We start from the raw sequence: 6,000 nt of genomic DNA on the forward strand, positions 1-6,000 counted from the left end.
GTGGTGTGTGGTCCTCCAGCATTGCACCAAGGCAATGAATGAGAAGAGTCTCAGCCACACAGCACCATCCTCCATTACAATCTCCATGGCAGAACAGGAGTCCCCTCAAGAGCAAGTTTCAGTTTCTGGACACAAGGAACAGATCAATTTTTATAGTACTGAAGACCAGCAAAAGAAAATGTTTTCTGAAGATGTATAGAGCTATGGTATAGAAAAGTGAGAGCAAGTAGCTATGCCACCCAAAAGAAGCTACAACAGGTAGCCATGTAGCGTGACAGCATCTCTTTGTTTCTTGAGTAAGGGATAAAAACATGATGTTAAGGAAATAACTGGGGTGAATGTTCCCGTTTGAAGTCTAGTCTCTCTTTCTCTGTACATTCACATCTCCCAGTGAGATGCCTGTGATGGCTGATACTACAAAGAATACAGGGTTAGGTCAGACTTGTAAAGCACTCTTCAGTTTTGCAATTGAAGTCGTACTGCTGTGGAGAAAAGCTGCTTAATATTATTTGAATCTTTAAATGCCAATAATGTAGACTAAATAAAAGTCTGTGAGAAGGAGTTTCTTTCTGTGGCTTCTCCAGCCTTTTCTCCATCAAAAAGGAAAGGAAGATGGAGTTGTTTTGACAAAATCTTAGAAGGAAATTCATGTCAATTAATGCTTCAAATAATCGCTCCACCTTCCATATTGTAATTGCAACTTTAATGACTATCACCTCTAAGAGCCGCACAGGATGGGACAGTTAATGCAAAGGTGATGTTGCAGAGGGAAATTACACAGTAAATTTGCTTTTGTATCTATTATAAAGTGTTCTCAGGCAGTATGACATCATAGCACAGAAAAATGCATTTCTTAGTGGCATGAACTCTGAGCTGACAGGAGTTTATTGAGGATTTGAGGCATGCATTAATCAGTAATGCTGCACTGCCTGTTATGTCTTAGAGTTTAATTAGCAAATTCAGGGAAGGGAAATAGCATGCATAAGCAGTGATAAAGGGATGTTCAGCATAGCTTGCAAAATAATCATTTGAATGTTGAAAAGCATGAAGTCAGAAATTAATAATTCTGATTAGCCACACGGCCTCCAGCCCAGTACTTACTTACACACAACCTTACCTTTATGCTTGCAAGTAGTGTCATTAGATCCAGCAGGATAGACTGCCCAAGGGAGTACCTGTGGGCGTTTAACTGCCTGCTGCCTTGCAATCTGCTTGGATTGGCCCAGGGCACGTATGAAGGATTTTGTGCCTTCTACTAGAAAGGGTTTGAAAACATGAGAGTGTAATTAAACCCTGTGTAGATCTTCCCCAAGGGGGAAGAGGGACAAATCTGCGTCCTGGTTGAGTTCTCGGACAAACTAGTTTAAAAATGGCAGGAGCAGGCTGCCCTGCTAGCACCATTTATCGCGAAGAGATGCTCCAGTAGAAGATAAATGACTTGTAATCTCGAGTGAAGGGATGCGTTTTCTGCAGCCTAGAGTGCAATGCCCTTTCCTTCTGTACGCTTAATGCCTTAACTTTGGCCATTTCCTGCTCGTCATGTTTGCCCTAGTAGTTCTAATTGTTCTGACTGAGCACATATCAGTTCTGTGGATTTCACTGAATGACAAAAATTAGCTGCAGCAATACTATATTCCCTCTCTGGACCCAATGGAAGAGGGCAGGCAAAAGAAAACGGAGGGCAGGGAAGGAAAGTTCACGGATGGAAAGTTCACAGAAGATTACAGTACCTTTGGGATCTCGAGTTCAGGAAGTACAACTTTCTAATCTCTGCTCTGGTGTAAGCTTTATCAAACCAATAGTCAATTTATCTACCTGTGGGATGGATTTTAATACTTACCTGTCTCATGGGGCCTTGTGAGGATTCAGTAGTTACAATCCTTTGAAGATGGAAAGTGCTGGCACCATGATCCTCCCCAGGTTCCTAAGTGTCATCAGGGGATCCTCTGAGGAAAGCAGCTGTTTCTAAACTGTGGTTACTTACCATTTCTTATCTATTATGTATGCTTGAGTTTATATCTGCTTGGATTTTCTTTACTGCATTTTTTCCTCTTTAGTTGGGTTGATAGGATCTCAAGATGAAATCCATTTGTTCAGTTTGTGGTGATGCTACGCTGGGGATTGCTACACCTGAGCCTTAGCCTTTGTATGCATCAGTTCATAATTACTGGTCTCACTGGAATTTAAGTGAGATAGAGAGTGCTATTCCAGGGTTTCTTGTGTGAATTAAGGTCTCTTGGTGCCTCTGTAATGTTAGCTTGGAGTTTTTTGTGGTTTTATGTTCATTTTAACAATCCTGAAAAGCTTCCGATGTATTAATGCATCCTTAATATGCAAGAATGTGTATTCTTTTGAAGGGCTAAGGTGAATACATTAGGCATTTTGTTATTTTATTCTAAGATCTTACATAAGCTTCATTTTTAGAAGTGTTTGAATTACACGGAGCATTGAAAGCTGAGGGAAGGAGCAATGGAATAAGGTGTTCTTGTTTCTTGACTTCCAGTAGTGCTGATAAAAGCTATGAGGGATTCATGTTAGAAGCAGAGGAGTTTCAGTTCACCACCCTTCCTGGTTTTGAATGGGATGTTACTTTGGGCTCAGTTCTGGGCCTTTCTCTTGCTGGATAGTTCTTTACTATAGAGTTAGCTTCACCAATTTCAGTGAATTCGTTCAGATGTACAATTATCACTTCTTCCCCTGCTGCTGCCCTCTCTCCAAGGGAGTTGTGAGAGGCTTCTTTAAATTCAGGTAAAGGAAATGGCTACACAATTTCCATTAACTTTGAAACGACCTCTGGAAAATCTCATTTTGCATGTCTCCATTTTGTGTCATCATTCGGCACTGCTGACTTCAGCTGTGAGAATGCCACAGGGACGCACTGACAGGTAGCGTAGCTCAGTGCAATTCCGTGGAGTTTAGCAGGCTCTCAGCTACTCCCATCAGCAATGAATAATGTGTAGCCTCTAAACTACAGCGCATGTGAACAGCAAGATGACTAGGTTGCATCCATCCCTGGTATAAATTCCTGGATTTATATGAGGGCTGAATTTATGACGTCTATTTACCTGGGGGCTCAAAGCTGCCCTCACTATTCATTTTGAGCAGCATGCTGCAACTATGTTGTTCCACTGAGCATGGATTAAATTAATGGCTGTGGTAAGAACGTATAACTCCTTGAGTTCCAGTGAAGTGACACCGGGATACACCCGCCACAGATTAATTCCTATGATTTCATCCAAGACTCCAACACAGTTGGATAGTGAAGCAAAGTTGTATCAGACTGTAATGTTTTAAGAGTGAGCAGTAAGACTAGGAAGAGTGATCAGATATGGATGAATGAGTTAATTTACTTCTGATTCATATTACAGACTTCACAAGGCTATAGATTTCAAAGATTAAGCAGTACATTTTACAGGAGACATAGTGCGGTTGGTTTGAGAGAAGATGATGAATGGACCTGCACTTTCATTTGTGTTTCCATAGCATGGAAGGTACCCATGCATTTTAAAGAAATGTGTGGAGCTGTATACATCCTCACGTATACAGTTGTGGATGCTTCATGCTTTGTGTTCTGTGGCAAAGTTTCTGTGATGCTCAGGGCCAGCAAAGTAGACATTCTGTGTAGGTTCAGGTAAATTAGCGCTAGTGGGTTTGGGTCAGCTTGATGTGATGTCAACTAATTGTGCTGATGGAGCAATTCTTTGCTTTTTCATTTGCTGTAAAATGGTATCAAGGAGGGATAAATTACAGAACTCTGCAGAAGAAGCAGAAAGCTTTGCCAGCTCTGCACAGGAGTTCTGAGGACTCAGAGTATCTGGATAGATATGGTAGACAGTTTGGGATTTCTGGGTAAATGCGGAAAATTGGTATTTATGCTGAAAATTTGGCAGCAGTATACTTATTCTGTAGTTTTACCTGATACCATCAGGCTTCAGGCTTCAGTAAGGTGTGTGATATCTATCATCATTCCCTTTCGATTAGTTGAAGAGCTGCTGAATCTTCTTCAGGAGCCCAGATTCTGTGATATTGTTTTTTGATTAAGATTATCTCCAGCTATGGGGTAGAAAACTCTTGTAGCTAAAATAAGGGTGTGAGAGAGCCAGCTTTATGTAGAATTTATAAAGGAACGTTCTTTATAACGTTGGTCACCCAGCTAAGATGTGGTAACAGTCAAGACGTCTTTGGAAAATATGAAAGCTCATATTGGAAAGGTGCCTGGGATGATAGTAGACTGAGAAGGGCAGAGAAGGGAAGACTCGTATTTTAAAATTGTTAACTTAGTTTAGACTAGATAGACACACAATCTAGTTATGACAGCTTAAGAGCTGATGCTCTCGGTTGAGTGCCCAGAGCTGTCTTTGTAGAAACTTTTAAACCAGAAGAAAGTATAGGTCAAAGCTAAGTCACACTGGGTGAGATTCAATATGAGTTTTAAACACGTTTCAGCCTTTATGTGTAGGTGTCTATAGATACGCCGTGTGTCTAGCCACCCATTTAGGCCTATGGAGGTGTAGGCAGGATTCAGGTGCCCATGTAGAGATGTCTTGTGCCTTTTGAGATGCTGTAGGGTTTCTGAGACACCCACTTGGGGCTGGCAGATATGGCACAGACATGCATGAATGAGTTAATTTACTTCTGATTCATATTACAGACTTCACAAGGCTATAGATTTCAAAGAATAAGCAGTATATTTTAAAGGAGACATAGTGGGCTTGTGCCCTCTGCAGTGGTGGCTGGACTTCAGGCAGGCTGTCCCAGGACATCTCAGATGGCACTCCATGTGGCATTCAGGCAGCTGCACCGAGCTCCTGGGCAGTACAGTCGGAAGAGTCTCTGAATCAATTCAACTTACCCTAAAGTAGACACCAAAGGTGGGAAATATCTAATGACATTACAGGGGATATGTGAGAACCATGCATCATTGCAGGTATGAGACAGGCTTTACAGGAGACCTGTACCCTTTCTGGAGTGCTGTCTGGAAGATGGGATATGATAAGGAATGTAAAACAACCCTAGGCACTTGCCTTTGGACAACTGAATCACCCTCCAGGCTCCACTAGCTGTATTCATCAATTCTCCCTTGGCAGTAACAGCACTTTAGGCACTTAACCTGTGCAGACACCTCCACAGCAGCAGTGAAAATTAGGCGTGCTCGTCTTGGATTGAACCTCATTCTTTCCCTCAGTGCTGAAGCAGGCAGGTCATGCACAGAGGCCAACATGGCCAATGGGTTGTGCCCTGGTAAGTCACCGACTCCTGCTCCTGGGACTGCCGTGTTTTGCTGGCAGTTACGCTTGCCAGTACCCAGGCACTTGCATGCCTGACAGAAGCCAAAGGTCTTCTGGGCAGCTGTGAGCAAAAGAGGGCTGTGGCTAACGGGGCTGATTGATTGATAGCTGCTGCACTGGTCAAGGTTGCCAAGGCTTTTTTGCCCTGACGGCAGATGCTGAAGAATTACATCACATGAGCATACCCTTGTGATCCTTTTTCATATCTAATGAGCTATACATAAACGTTTCTGCACTATGATAGCAGTGAGGGGACTATACAACGTATACAAGGGACACCAAAATTTTCATCTTTCCACTCTTCATCTGTGGGTAGTAAGGTGGAATAACATCATAACAGAATAATTACCGTAATATTTTTTAACAATGGAAGTCTTGCTTGGAGTTAGCATATTTAAATTAGGAGATGCTCTTTCTCATGATGCAGTGAAAGACAGTATTGTTAACTGCCAGTACTCATAACTTTACAGGTAATTGCAGCTATGTGTGAGCCATGCTCTGGTTTGATTAAATTGCTTTGCTCAATAATTGGAGGCTTATTGTAATATAGTTGTAACTGTAATATACTGTGTTATTTCTGAACAATAGAGGAGTAAAGGCTAAAGGGTATCCAGTCAAACAAACTACCTCCTGCATGCAAATAAATTATCGTGTTGCTGTTATAAGCAAGAAGCACTGTGTTCTGCCAGACTTGCAACAAAGAAATCATTAT

This window comes from Tauraco erythrolophus, chromosome 2 (assembly GCF_009769465.1).
Source record: "Tauraco erythrolophus isolate bTauEry1 chromosome 2, bTauEry1.pri, whole genome shotgun sequence".
Lineage (NCBI taxonomy): Eukaryota > Metazoa > Chordata > Aves > Musophagiformes > Musophagidae > Tauraco > Tauraco erythrolophus.